This window comes from Lolium perenne, chromosome 4, assembly GCF_019359855.2.
Source record: "Lolium perenne isolate Kyuss_39 chromosome 4, Kyuss_2.0, whole genome shotgun sequence".
Lineage (NCBI taxonomy): Eukaryota > Viridiplantae > Streptophyta > Magnoliopsida > Poales > Poaceae > Lolium > Lolium perenne.
Window position 1 is genome coordinate 176,083,705 of NC_067247.2, and position 16,395 is coordinate 176,100,099.

Genomic DNA, 16,395 nt, shown 5'->3' on the forward strand with positions numbered 1-16,395 from the left:
CTCTAACAAAAGGAAAATTCCTAATGAGGAGATTTCCACTATGCTTGCTAATTACTCTTTCAATGGCAAGGTTCCAAAGAAGCTGGGAGACCCAGGTATACCGACTATTCCTTGTTCCATCAAGAATAATTATGTTAGAACTGCTCTATGTGATTTGGGAGCAGGAGTTAGTTTTATGCCTTTTTCTCTTTACAAGAGACTTTATTTAGATAAGTTGATACCAACTGATATATCTTTGCAAATGGCTGATAAATCTACTGCTATTCTTGTTGGTATATGTGAGGATGTTCCTGTTCAAGTTACTAATAATTGCTTAATATTAACTGATTTTGTTGTGTTGGAAATGCCTGAAGATGATAATATGTCTATTATTCTTGGAAGATCTTTTCTAAACACTGCAGGGGTGATACGTCTCCAACGTATCTATAATTTCTGATGTTCCATGCTTGTTTTATGCCAATACCTACATGTCTTGCTTGCACTTTGTAATGTTTTTATGCGTTTTCCGGAACTAACCTATTGACGAGATGCGGAAGAGCCAGTTGCTGTTTTCTGTTGTTTTTGGTTTCAGAAATCCTACAAAGGAAATATTCTCGGAATCGGACGAAATCAACGCCCAATATCTTATTTTTTCCGAAAGCTTCCAGAGCACCGAAGAGGGGCCAGAGGGGAGCCAGGGGGCACCACCCCACAGGGCGGCGCGGCCAGGGGGCGCGCCCCCCTAGTGTGTGGGACCCCCGTGGCCCCTCCGACTCCGCCTCTTCGCCTATAAGACTCCTCGTGACCTAAATCTTCGACACGGATTGACGAAACTCCAGAAAACCTTCCAGAGCCGCCGCCATCGCGAAACTCCAATTCGGGGGACAGAAGTCTCTGTTCCGGCACGCCGTCGGGATGGGGAATTGCCCCCGGAAGCCATCTCCATCGACACCACCACCATCTTCATCACCGCTGCTGCTTCCCATGATGAGGAGGGAGTAGTTCTCCCCTGAGGCTGAGGGCTCTATCGTAGCTATGTGGTTCATCTCTCTCTTTGTGATCTAGTTGAATATCATCTATGTACTACTCTAGTGATGTTATTAAAGTAGTCTATTCCTCCTCCATGATGTAATGTTGACAGTGTGTGCATCATGTAGTACTTGGTATAAGCTATGATTGTGATCTCTTGTAGATTATGAAGTTAACTATTACTATGATAGTATTGATGTGATCTATTCCTCCTTTCATAGTCTGTCGGTGACGGTGTGCATGCTATGTTAGTACTCGGTATAATTGCGTTGGTCTATCATGCACTCTAAGGTTACTTAAATATGAACATCGAATGTTGTGGAGCTTGTTAACTCCGGCATTGAGGTGCTCTTGTAGCCCTACACAATTAATGGTGTTTGTCATCCAACAAGAGAGTGTAGAGTGGTTTTATTATGTGATCAATGTTGAGAGTGTCCACTAGTGAAAGTATGATCCCTAGGCCTTGTTTCCGAACATCGAATCTCCGTTTGTTTACTGTTCTGTTGCATGTTTACTCGCTGCCATATTTATTTTAGATTGCTATTACCACTCATATTCATCCATATTACTTGTATTTCACTATCTCTTCGCCGAACTAGTGCACCTATACATCTGACAAGTGTATTAGGTGTGTTGGGGACACAAGAGACTTCTTGTATCGTAATTGCAGGGTTGCTTGAGAGGGATATCTTTGACCTCTTCCTCCCTGAGTTCGATAAACCTTGGGTGATTCACTTAAGGGAAACTTGCTGCTGATCTACAAACCTCTGCTCTTGGAGACCCAACACTGTCTACAGGAAAAGAAGCGTGAGTACACATCAAGCTATTTTCTGGCGCCGTTGCCGGGGAGGTAAGGTAAAAGGTATTCACATCCTCCGACTACTAAGCTATTTCCTAGCACTGTTGCCGGTGTGTGAGTGCTCGAAGCTATTTCCTTTAGATCCTGCAATTGCATCTTTTTGTTTCTTGTTTTTATTTTCACTAGTTAGGCTTAATGGAAAACAACAAAAAAATTAGTGAGCTTTTTAATCTATTTCCTGAGTTAAGACATGAATTGTGTGATGCGAAAATTAAAAAACCTATGGAACCTTATTTGCATGCTAGTAGCAATGTTATTAGTATGAACGCAATTACTGCTAATGCTATAGAAAGCTCTAAGCTTGGGGATGAGGTGTTTGAAAATCCTTTTGCTACTGATCATTATATGTTTGATACATCTCCTTCCAGTAACAATGATGGTATGGTCACAGATGAACATATTGTGAAAGATAACTATTCTATTTCTTATGATGACACTATGCCTCCGACCTTTGATGATTATTATAAAGAATGCTATGATATAGGTTATAACTATCCTTATGAAACTTGTCATAGTTATGATTGGATTACCAAAAACAATTCCCTTAGTATGCAACTTGTTTACCATGTTCAAATTTTTGATAATAATCTTGCTCCAATTACTATTAATGAGAAGAACTCTTCTAATGCCAAAATTAATGATACTTTTATGCATATGAACCATGATAAGAATGTTTTAAGTGATGGGTATATTGTGGATTTCATCAGTGATGCTACTGAAAGTTATTATGAGAGAGGGAAACATGGTTATATGCATCTTAATAATATTAAGTTTCCCCTCTTTATGTTGAGAATCTTGAAGTTACTCGTGTTTTATCTTCCTATGCTTGTCACTTTGTTCTTCATGAATTCATTTGTGTACAAGATTCCTTTTCATAGGAAGTGGGTTAGGCTTAAATTTGTTTTGAATTTGCTTTTTGATGCTCTCTTTTGCTTCAACTCTTATTTCTTGCGAGTGCATCATTAAAATTACTGGGCCCATCTTAATGGCTAAAAAGAAAGCACTTCTTGGGAGATAACCCATGTTTTTATTTTGCTACTGTTTTGTTGTGTCTTGGAAGTTGTTACTACTGTAGCAACCTCTCCTTATATTTATTTTATTGCATTGTTGTGCCAAGTGAAGTCTCTAATAGAAGGTTGATACTAGATTTGGATTTCTGCGCAGAAACAGATTTCTTGCTGTCACGAATTTGGGCAGGGTTCTCTGTAGGTAACTCAGATAAATCTGCCAATTTACGTGAGTGATCCTCAGATATGTACGCAACTTTCATTAGTTTTGAGTTTTCTCATCTGAGCAAGTTTAGTGCCCCAGAAAAATTCGTCTTTACGGACTGTTCTGTTTTGATAGATTCTGCCTTTTATTTCGCATTGCCTCTTTTGCTGTGTTGGATGGATTTCTTTGTTCCATTAACTTTCAGTAGCTTTGTGCAATGTCCAGAAGTGTTAAGAATGATTGTGTCACCTCTGAACATGTGAATTTTTGATTATGCACTAACCCTCTAATGAGTTTGTTTTGAGTTTGGTGTGGAGGAAGTTTTCAAGGGTCAAGAGAGGAGGATGATACAATATGATCAAGAAGAGTGAAAAATCTAAGCTTGGGGATGCCCCCGTGGTTCATCCCTGCATATTTCAAGAAGACTCAAGCATCTAAGCTTGGGGATGACCAAGGCATCCCCTTCTTCATCGACAAATTATCAGGTCACCTCTAGTGAAACCATATTTTTATTCCGTCACATCTTATGTGCTTTACTTGGAGCGTCTGTGTGCTTTTATTTTCGTTTTGTTATTTTCATTCTCTGAATAAATTCATGCTTGTGTGGGAGAGAGACACGCTCTGCTCGTTCATATGAACACATGTGTTCTTAGCTTTACCTTTAGTGTTCATGGCGAAGGTTGAAACTGCTTCGTTCATTGTTATATGGTTGGAAACAGAAAATGCTGCATGTGGTAATTGGTATAATGTCTTGAATAATTTGATACTTGGCAATTGTTTTGAGCTCTCAATTAGATCATGATTAAGTTCATGCACCATGTAGTTTAAACCTATTAGTGTAGAACTACCGTAGAGCTTGTTGAAATTGGTTTGCATGATTGGTCTCTCTAAGGTCTAGATATTTTCTTGGTAAAAGTGTTTGAGCAACAAGGAAGATAGTGTAGAGTCTTATAATGCTTGCAATATGTTCTTATGTAAGTTTTGCTGTACCGGTTCATACTTGTGTTTGCTTCAAATAACCTTGCTAGCCTAAGCCTTGTACTGAGAGGGAATACTTCTCGTGCATCCAAATCCTTGAGCCAAAAACTATGTCATTTGTGTCCACCATACCTACCTACTACATGGTATTTTCTGCCATTCCAAGTAAATACTTCGTGTGCTACCTTTAAACAATTCAAAAGTTATTACCTCTTATTTGTGTCAATGTTTTATAGCTCATGAGGAAGTATGTGGTGTTTATCTTTCAATCTTGTTGGGCAACTTTCACCAATGGACTAGTGGCTTCATCCGCTTATCCAATAATTTTGCAAAAAGAGCTGGCAATGGGGTTCCCAGCCCCAAATTAATTCCTCCATGGTATGTGGTTGATGGAAGGCACCCGAGGATTCGGTTACCCATGGCTTGAGAAAGCAAAGGTGGGGAGGAGTGTCATCTAAATAAAACTAAAATAAATAGACACTCCTTCATGGTATGTGATTGTTGGAAGGCACCCGAGGATTCGGTTAGCCATGGTTGTGAAAGCAAAGGTTGGAAGGAGTGTCACCCAAAAATAAAAAATTTCATGGGAGCCGCTCTTTGAAAGTCTGTCTGGCAAGGGGGTTAGAGTGCCCACTACCATTCGTTGACAACAACAAACACCTCTCAAAACTCTACTTTTATGCTCTCTATATGATTTCAAAACTTGAAAAGCTCTAGCACATGATTTTATCCCTGCTTCCCTCTGCGAAGGGCCATTCTTTTACTTTTATGTTGAGTCAGTTTACCTATTTCTTTCTATCTTAGAAGCAAACACTTGTGTTAACTATGCATTGATTCTTATATACTTGCTTATTTGCATTCATCATATTACTTTGTGTTGACAATTATCCATGAGATAAACATGTTGAAGTTGAAAGCAACCGCTGAAACTTATATCTTCCTTTGTGTTGCTTCGATGCTTTTACTTTGAATCTATTGCTTTATGGGTTAACTCTTATGCAAGACTTTTGATTCTTGTCTTGAAAGTATTATTCATGAAAAGTTTTGCTATATGTTATCTATTTGTTAGCAACCATAGATCATTGCCTTGAGTCACTTCATTCATCTCATATGCTTTACAATAGTATGATCAAAGGTTATGTAAGTAGCATGTCACTACAGAAATTATTCTTTTTATCGTTTACTTACTCGAGGGCGAGTAGGAACTAAGCTTGGGGATGCTAATACGTCTCCAACGTATCTATAATTTCTGATGTTCCATGCTTGATTTATGCCAATACCTACATGTTTTGCTCGCACTTTGTAATGTTTTTATGCGTTTTCCGGAACTAACCTATTGACGAGATGCCGAAGAGCCAGTTGCTGTTTTCTGCTGTTTTTGGTTTCAGAAATCCTACAAAGGAAATATTCTCGGAATCGGACGAAATCAACGCCCAATATCTTATTTTTCCCGGAAGCTTCTAGAGCACCGAAGAGGGGCCAGAGGGGAGCCAGGGTCCCCCACCCCACAGGGCGGCGCGGCCAAGGGGGGCGCCCCCCTAGTGTGTGGGACCCCCGTGGCCCCTCCGACTCCGCCTCTTCGCCTATAAGACTCCTCGTGACCTAAATCTTCGACACGGATTGACGAAACTCCAGAAAACCTTCCAGAGTCGCTGCCATCGCGAAACTCCAATTCGGGGGACATAAGTCTCTGTTCCGGCACGCCGTTGGGACGGGGAATTGCCCCCGGAAGCCATCTCCATCGACACCACCGCCATCTTCATCACCGCTGCTGCTTCCCATGATGAGGAGGGAGTAGTTCTCCCCCGAGGCTGAGGGATCTACCGTAGCTATGTGGTTCATCTCTCTCTTTGTGATCTAGTTGAATATCATCTATGTGCTACTCTAGTGATGTTATTAAAGTAGTCTATTCCTCCTCCATGATGTAATGTTGACAGTGTGTGCATCATGTAGTACTTGGTATAAGCTATGATTGTGATCTCTTGTAGATTATGAAGTTAACTATTACTATGATAGTATTGATGTGATCTATTCCTCCTTTCATAGTCTGTCGGTGATGGTGTGCATGCTATGTTTGTACTCGGTATAATTGCTTTGGTCTATCATGCACTCTAAGGTTACTTAAATATGAACATCGAATGTTGTGGAGCTTGTTAACTCCGGCATTGAGGTGCCCTTGTAGCCCTACACAATTAATGGTGTTTGTCATCCAACAAGAGAGTGTAGAGTGGTTTTATTATGTGATCAATGTTGAGAGTGTCCACTAGTGAAAGTATGATCCCTAGGCCTTGTTTCCGAACATCGAATCTCCATTTGTTTACTGTTCTGTTGCATGTTTACTCGCTGCCATATTTATTTCAGATTGCTATTACCACTCATATTCATCCATATTACTTGTATTTCACTATCTCTTCACTGAACTAGTGCACCTATACATCTGACAAGTGTATTAGGTGTGTTGGGGACACAAGAGACTTCTTGTATCGTAATTGCAGGGTTTCTTGAGAGGGATATCTTTGACCTCTTCCTCGCTGAGTTCGATAAACCTTGGGTGATTCACTTAAGGGAAACTTGCTGCTGTTCTACAAACCTCTGCTCTTGGAGGCCCAACACTGTCTACAGGAAAAGAAGCGTGGGTAGACATCAAGGGGCTGTTATTGATTGCAATAAAGGAAAATTTACTTTCAATGTTGATGACAAGGACCATACTGTTTATTTTCCCAAGAGGATTGATAAAGTATATGGAGTTAATGCAATTTCTAATTTGAGAACTATCACAGTGGGAGTTATTGATTGTCCTATATATGAGCCTAAACAAGGATATCAAAATATTATGATTGGATCCATATCAATACAATATAAGGTAACATGATTGATTTGAGGTTTATTTCTTCTTATGTCATGTAAAATTTATTTGGTGGCAAGACTTGATCAACCTTTTTAACAAGTACATTTTATATGCATAGAAGAGCTAAACAACATTTCTTTCTTTCTCCACACCTGTTTACTTTCTGTAGTACTACTTGTTTTACAAGATGCTTTAGTTGTTTAGAAGTTTGAAATCTTTTTCTGCCCTGTAATAGTTATTTTAACACCCAGAAATGTGCATTTTACGAATTTTTCAAAAATTTACAAAAATTATACCGCTGGTCCTATTTTTCAAAATGCAACCTGGGAGTGCCTGGGGCTGACCAGTGGGGCACCCCAGGGCTGCACCCCATGTGCTGGCGCAGCCAGCAAGGGGGGCGCGCCACCCTGTGGTGAGGGCCCCACCTGGCCCTCGACTTACTCCTCCACCTACCACTCCACTCTCTTTCACGGGAAAACACACCACCATTGTTCAAACCTGAGTTTCTTGCTGTTCTTGCTCGAGATTTTCGATCTCCTTGCTCAGCCCATCTTTGCTGCTGAGATTTGGGGTATTTGTTCTCCGGTATGTGACTCCTCCGATTATCCAAATAGAATTTGTGATTATCCGGCATACCACTGCATGGTGTAGTATGCAAGTCTGATATAACACCAATGAAACACCGTTCCACTAGTATTATATCGCTCAGAGTGGTACAACAGAAACATATGCGGGTCCAAGACATGTCTATAGAATTACAACATTGACTCTATTACATAAGATCATCACAGCCTCCTACTTTACAATGAGGTAAAACTGCAAATAAACTCCAGAAGAACGACTCGTAGTCTAGTCTTATCACGAACTCTATTTGTAGAGTATTTAACTAGTTATAGAGGCTATGAATAGATTCTAGCTAAATAGGAGCTAGGTTTAGGAATCTAGTTCCTTTCTATTGCTAAGCTAGGTTTTATCCTTGTTGGATGTGGTGTTTGACTCCTCTGACAGGTTCCTGTCCCTTGAAGTGGTTGTTGACTCCTCGATCTTCGAGTTGCACTGTCGATCCTCCTTCGATGCCTCCATATCTAAGCAGGGGATTTAAGAGTGGGATGAGTACGAGCGTACTCAACAAGTTCATTATAGGAAAGAGGTGTTTAATGCACTAGCTACAGCATTAGACCAGAAAGTCTAATACCAATGCAGGTTTTCATAACCATTTCTTGAAAAGGTTGCTTTTATTCAAAAGAACTATGTCCGTCAGCCTTCACCGGTTTACTAGAACTTCATGGAGCTCCTTTCCGGCAGCGTTCGCAGTTCCATATCCCGGAACAGGGAGTGACAGGTCACGATTCATTACACTCTGCAGAGGTGTGTTGCTTTACCCATAAGAGATCTTAACCTTGGTGCCAACCGAGTCTAGTTCTCGTCCACACTTCCTTTGGTGTGAGGCCCGGTATAAGGTCATAGCCAATCATATTCCTCCGCTACCTCATACACCCACCCTTTGCTGCAAACTGCGACCCTGGGTCCTCGCCGGTGCTCTTATACCAATTAAGGACGGCCCCCGACCACGACAACAGTTCAGGTCTCTACCATGAACTCCTTCGCCGGGAGATGCAACCCATCATAGACCGCAATAACCGTGGGGACTTCAACGGGACTCCCACCCTACCACTTGTCCTCTCTTGGATCAAGGGTCTACGGTAAAGCGCATCCGTTGATGTACAAGAGGTGGAAATACAATTGACTATTCCGTCCCACTCCAGATCTTATGGTTAACACGGGTATTACGGCACAAGAATCACTGGACGACATTTGTTGTTTAATCCTAGATGGATATAAACCCTTGCAATGGAACCTCCACCATATCAACACAATCCATGGTTCCATTGCCCACCACATAGTCATATTCATAGTTATGAAAATAGTGGTTTTGCTTTTTTATGCAATAGTGATAAACATAGTACTTTGCAAGTAATTTGGTAAAAATACTCAAATGACATGAGCAAGCGATGAACTTGCCTTTCTTGACTGCAAGATTATGCAGACAAGGTCTTCGATACGCAATAACTCCAAATTCTGAAATAGCATCATTGTCCGGTAAGGGCGATGTTTAAAAGATTGGCAAGGATGCAATAATGCATAAGTATGAGATGCAATCGCTCTAAGCGTGACCTAACCCTGATGATTTAGGATTAGTGAGTTGGTACGATTGGTTTAGGGTGTGTTGCACTTTTAGAGTGACTCCACAAACAAGGTTCTTATTAGGATTTTGTTGCCTTAGAATCATAAACAAGTGGTATATTAAAGCATAGTAATCAAGGTAGCACACAAGGAAAAGTAGTTGGCATAATGTTAATATGTAAAGAACAATTGTTGCTTTAGGTACTATATGATATGGTTAATGATTACTTATCATATACTTCAAAAGAATAACTTTTGAAGAACATGTTCTTTAATAAAGAACAAATATGATAATTAGGTTTGTGGGTTTCTATGGTTTTCTATGGTTACAATTGGTTTCTGGAGTAAGTATTAGATGGATCACAAAGTAAATTCCTACATATGGTTATTACTATGGTTAACCATATGATATTATATCAAAGCATGGTGATCAAGGTGGTGTCATGAGTTAATCATTAGAGTTCACTATTATTTATTGGCATTTGATTACCAAGGGTTTAGAAAGAGATGAAATGTCAACTCCATTTGTAGGTGGAACTTGTACTACTCTAGTAGAACATGTGTATGCATTTATTTGTTGCATATATGTATCTATAAGTAAGGTTAAGTTCATATCATTAAGTTTTATAAGCTCCTAAGGTTTTAGAGTTGAAAGCAAACTAGGCTACATTTGAAATTATGGAATTAGGGTTTAATACATGGTGGAATTAGGTTTGATGACATGAAATTAAAGAGTTAAGGTTTATTCTTAAATGATCATATAAGGCTAACTCAACATGAGTGCATAAAATGACTGCCTTATTGGCAAAAAGGAACTTGTATAATTCTAATAAGGCATGGACAAGCATTTCATTTGCTTGGCAGGGTTTATGAGTAGAATATGATCATGATTTTGATTTGTCTATTAAGGATGATAGAATTACTTGTTTAGGATAATGCAATCACTATCAATATCCTTTTAGGTTTAAGTAAAGGAAATAGTTTAAGATTTTTCTTAGGTTTATAAATCTTAAAACATTGTGAACATATATTTAATTATTTATTAAAAATCATGGAACATTTGGAAAAATAGTATCAACGTAGTTAACATCTTTATATGTTTTTAGGTCTTATATTAAGTAGATAATTCATGAAATCAAAAATTTAACAAGATTAGGAATAGTAATAGAAATGTGATTCATACATATTAGTTAGAAGTTAGGAATTAAGTTCCTAGTTTAGCACTTAGTTGTACTTGATTTTATGTATTAAATTAATTGAGGAAAAATACATTTTAGAATTTAAGCCGTAATAATTTAGTACTTGAGAAATTTTATATATACATATATATATATATATATATAATAAAGTAAACTTCCTATACGTATATATATATGTTTGGAACTAGTAAATATTTTACTTTTCTATTTTTAGGAGTTTCTTATTATCAAGTAGAAATGGTGTGATGGGATTTATTTTATCCTTTTAATTTATCAAATCTATATTATTATTATTTTTTAAAAGAAAAATAGGCAAAATGATTTCTTGGGCTGGTCTAAGTGGACCAAACCGATCCAGATTTGGCTGTGGTCGAATTCCCACCGTGACCCATCTCTCTCACTCTCTCGTCTCTCTCCTTTTCTCCTGTCTTCTCCCGTACGCGATGTCGGCGTCGCCGCTTGCTGCTCCGGCTACTGCCGGCCGCATCCGTCGCAACTGTTTTCCGATTCATATATGCCTGGGTATCCTCCCTCAACTCCCCGCCACCGCGACGCCTCTCATCCGTCTCTCGTGCACCCAAGGCTAACCCTAGCCCGCCACGATTCGGCTCGCCGCCGGCGTGATTCTGCGCCGCTGCGCCTCCGGATGGTTCTTCCTCGGCTACCTCGACTTCCACCTCGAGCCGCAGCTCGACCTTGCTGTGTCGGCCTCCTCTATTCTATGGTGGTTTGATGGTGTGGTGTGGTGTTGCTGCTGCTAGCTGACCGTGGCCTCTCGCAGCATGGTGCGGTCGGCCGACCCCCGCTTCGACGACCTCGCAGCAATTCCTTGCCGTGGCTCGGCTCGCCGATTCGGCCGCTCGCTGGCCACCTCTGGCATCGCCGCCAGCCGGTCTCCTCCACTGATGCTGCTCCCCGGCGTGGCTTTGCCACGGATCTCCCTGCCATCTACCGCTGCCTCGACGCCGCCCCCTTCCCCGCACGCGTGCCTTACGGCAACCCTAGCCGTTGCTAGGTCGCCGGTGTTGCCACGCCTCCTGCTGTGTGATGACGATTAACTGGTGCTGCGGTGCTGCAGTGCTGATGTACTGGTCGAGCAGCGTGGTGTTGGGGTGACTACTGCATCCTCGACGCCGGCCGGACGGCATCTGCGACTGCAACCCCGGCGTCGACTGCTTCATCTCCTCCCTGGAATGCACTGTGAGCTATCTCCCTCCTTACTCCTCTGCCTATGGTCATAGTGCTTGGCTACATCCTTACTACTGCTCCATTTGTGCTACATGGTGGTATATATGCGTGTGTAGTGGGGCTAGATAAATTGTGCCCATGTAGTGGAGGCAAGGATTATTATTCCCTGTGAGGTGTGGCTTGATCTGGCAATGCTTTGATCCATATATACACTGCCATGTGCTATGGTTGTTGCCTCCATTTGAATAATTTGCCCATCTCTTGACATGATGGTTGGTCGCTACCTAACTGACTGAACCTGGAAACTTCAACCAACTGAAATACTCTAGTTATCCATCTGTGTTTTATTTTAATGGACTTTGACCTGCAAGATGCAACTACCCTCCTTGCAGATACATGATTTACTTGACGTGTTAAATACTACTACTGCTTAGGTTCTATTTGGTTGGCCTGGAATTTATTTTCTGGACCCCAAGTAGTTCCTGGAGTGGGTTATGTATTATTGGCTTCTTATGGTGATGACTAAATCAAGTTCATACATGATACTGGACAGTAAGTGGGTTTGGAATGCACAAAGTGAGACTTTGAGTTTCTTGAATATGATATAGTTGCTCATGAGCAACTAAGAAATGATTTTTGGCGTTGCTGGATTTTACTTGTGGATCTTGGTGTACCCTGTCTAATTATAAACTGATAAGAACAGATATGGCTTGCTTTCTTGGCTTAGCCTGTGATGCATAGGCTGAGGCAAAAATATTGGATAAGAACAGATATTATGGCATAGCTCTTATTTCTCTGTGATGATCTTGAATAGCATTTCTATTCAAAACTGAGAGAAAAATCTATCTCAGAACTCAACTGATGATTTTATAGTTTATGATTGATTCCTTTTTATTTGGCTTGCATAAACACATGTGCCATTTGCTAGATCGTAGTTTCTCTGTGGTGCCTCATGCGAGTGTGCACAGAGTGACAACATGCATAGCATGATTTGGTTTTCCATGTGTTTGTGTGGTGATTTAAATAGGATCTGAACATAGCTATGGTCAGATGATGTTAAAAACTGCCCCAAACAAGCTCCTTTTGATGCTTTATTAAAGAGATTGCTGATTCAACCTGCTGTTGCAGAGAAGCTTGACCTTCTGGATTGTTGAAATAAAGCATCTCCTTGTGGGTTCCTGCACCTCCTTGTGGCTTCACTTGCTTCCTGATGGTGAATCTTAATCAGCTGTTACTTGTGGTTGTTGGCATGTTCCTCTTCCCACTTCTTGATCTACTCAAGTTGATCTTGCTCCCCTTCTGGAAGTCCTCCTCTTTCTGGCTGTTGTCTTGACCAGAACTATATCTATCTAACCATAATGGTTGTGTAATTTTTGGTGAGGAACTGTGGATGAACTGATGGTGTTCTTGGGTGGATATGGTGCGGTTTGTTGTGGAGAACTCTGTGAAGAGTTTCTAGCAGCTCACCTGCGGCTGGTTTGCTTCTTTTATCTACTTTTTGTTGTTGTTGTTGTTGTTGTTGTGTTGACAGCACAACAGATTGCATGTGTGTGTGAGCTGCTGTTGTGTGGCCCCTCCTCTTGTGCAGGTTGACAAATTGGTTTGCTTCTACTCTTGCTGCAAGCAACGGCTGGTTGATCTTTATCCCTTGCCAGACCTTTTTTTTATGTGCTGCCAAGTGGTTAATCCTTATTGGCTAATATTATTATGTGAGCTAAATACCTCCAGTATGCCCCCAAAATATGATTAAGCTTTGCTTAATTATTAAGTGGTTTATGGTTAGTTGGCTTAGGATCATATTGACTATGCTATGTCAAAGATGATCCAAAAATAATTGGTGGGTTTTCTTAAAACAAGAACTTGACTAAGTTAGAGGGATTAATTATTTGCCTTGACGCCTAATAGAATCGGATCTTAATGTTGCCTCTTGTCCTTGTTGCCCCGTGATCCTAATGATCCATTTGCCCCTTTTTATGATACAAAGATGATCCATAATCCGAAGTGGCTTATAGATTGAGATTGATCCCTCTAGCTGACACTTAGATATTAGGACAAGTTCCTAATGTCTACTAGTTGAGTTCTAAAACATTAAGATGCCTCATCTTTGATGATGGCAACATTTTAATCATAACAAAATTATCTTCTTTGTCTTTGTTGTTTGTTTTGCAGGGAAAAGTAGAACAAGAATATCAAGATTAGATTTAGGGATTCTTTTTGTTTCTTTGTAATCTTCTATTTCTTTTGTAGCTTGTAAATAATTGAATTATGATAATTGTAATAAGATTCGAATTATTTATCTACTTTGAATTATCAAATGTGTTAACTCTTATATATTGTATTTCATATTATAATCTAGAATTCAAATTTCAATCCAATATCTTTTTTGAATTCATATTACCATATTTGATTTGGATTCAAATTTGTTCTCCCCAAAACACATGAATTCACAAAGGTCATGTCAAAATTTGTCGCACCCACATCGATGACTAACTTAATTCCCTCGATGTAGGAAACCTCGATCACTTTGATGGTTTTAAACAAAAACGCGAAAATTTCCCGGATTTTCTATGCATGAATGCAATGCACACATCTGTTTCCTCTATTTTTGTAACCCTATTACCTGGGATATTACAGAATTTTGTTTGGTTGAGTATATCTTGAGTATTTTGTTGCTGTAGGTGACATGTTAAGTGAGTTTGCATGCTTGTTCTAAGTTGTAAAAATTAGTTTTGATGCATGTTTAGTACTCTACCAAGTTCCTATAGTAGTTTCCCTCATTTATATGTCTTAAAATCAATCTTATATTTACTAATTGGAGACTCCCAACAAGACACCACATTAATCCTAAAGTTTAAGAAATTGTGTCCGTCCGATTAACATAATATGTCTCTGCGGCCATACGATTAATCACTAGACGCCCCCGTCCCGTCAAACTAACACAAGTCGTCTTCTCTATGGTCTCTCGCAGCTTCCATAAAAAAAAGGAGAAGAAATCTGAGCGACAGATCCTTCAAGATTTGGCGATGAAAATCTTATTTTGGGATCGATCCTATCCTTTGCGCCGCCCAGATCAAACTTCACCATGAACGCTATATTGAGGAGGATGATTACATGTGCGTTCATTTTTTTCTTGGACAGATGCGTTTCGGATTGGTTTTTAAGAGGAGGTTTAGCATTGAGAGATGCGGGAGACTATCCATCTGCCTACCCATGGCCTTTGTACTTCGTCAGTTATGTAGCGATCTTGCAAAGAGTTATCCGGAATCGGATCTGAATAAAGTTCCACTGATTTCAGGTATGCAGCATAATATTCTTTTTTCCATATGATCGATCTTCTGACTCAGTATTTAATTTGATAGTAGGAGTACTGGCTGTCTAGATATTCTTTTGGAGAGACGTCCCAAGATCTTAATTTCTGTTTGGTGCCGAGTAGCGCCGCCGAACTGCTGATGTCGCTACGACCCAGCCATGAGTCACTGACTGAATTTCCAAAGTTCACGATCAGAGATGTTTCTCTATTAAGTTGTTGTTCTGTGGCTTGATTTAAGAATTCAGGATGCCTTCCGCAGCATCATAACTGTTGCATGGATTTACTAATGACAAGATGCTGAGCTCTCGATTATCCAGTGGATTAATTTTCTTACATCACGCTTCTTATCTAACAACTTCAGTTAACTGCTATATGTTCTGGGTGCTTCTTCAGCATGCATAGTGATAGCAACATTTAAGTTAAAGCTTCAATTGTGCAAATATTTTTTTTTTTCATATTTCTAGAGCACATTTGCTTCCTTCTTATTCAAGTGTATAATGGAGTTCTGAACTGAAAATTCTCATTGATGAGTCAGTTCTTTTCTATGGTGCACTTTTCATGGCTAATTCATCGGATCGAACCCCAATGTACCTTTTTTACATGATCTATATACTTAAATTTCTTCGGACTGATTATTTGCAGACAGATCACTAACACCGTGTTCATTTAACTGTAGCCGTAAAATTTTCTCACAAATAAGAATGCTTTGGTTACATTTGATCATCTAATGGTTCTTTATTAAAATAACAGGGATATTTATTCTCGCTGCAGGAACACCTTATAGTTATCAGTAATGCAAAACATTGTTTTGCTAACTTTTTTTTGGCCTCCGTTTGTCCTACATTATTTCTGCTGCTAAAGTGCAACTCAGATTACTGCTGAATGTTTGACGAAGCTATTCAGTGAAGTTTTGATTAGGCACGTATTTCATCATGCAAGTATAAATTTTAACTTCATGTATCTACACTACTCCTTTTCCGTTTTTTAGTTAAGCCCTCTCAAGTGTACGTAATGCTTAGTTGCTCAGCACATCGATGTCTAGAAAATTGTCATTTATTTCTTTCTCAACTTTGAATTGAATATGGTTAATTTTGCTTGGAGTGGAATCAAGGCATATATTTTGCTAGAGCACATTTGCTTCCTTCTTATTCAAGTGTATAATGAAGTTCTGAACTGAAAATTCTCATTTATGAGTTAGTACTTTTCTATGGTACATTTTCCATGGCTAATTCATCGGATCGAATCCCGGTGTACCTTTTTTTCATGATCTATATACTTAAATTTCTTCGGACTGATTATTTGCAGACAGAGCACTAACACCCTGTTCATTTAACTGTACATGTACAATTTTCTCACAAATAAGAATGCTTTGATTACATTTGATCATCTAATGGTTCTTTATCCAAAAAACAGGGATATTTATTCTCGCTGCAGGAATGCCTTATAGTTATGAGTAATGCAAAACAATTTTTTGCTTACTTTTTTTTGGCCTCCGTTTGTCCTACATTATTTCTGCTGCTAAAGTGCAACTCAGATTACTGCTGAATGTTTGACGAAGCTATTCAGTGAAGTTTTGATTAGGCACGTATTTCTTCATGCAAATATAAAT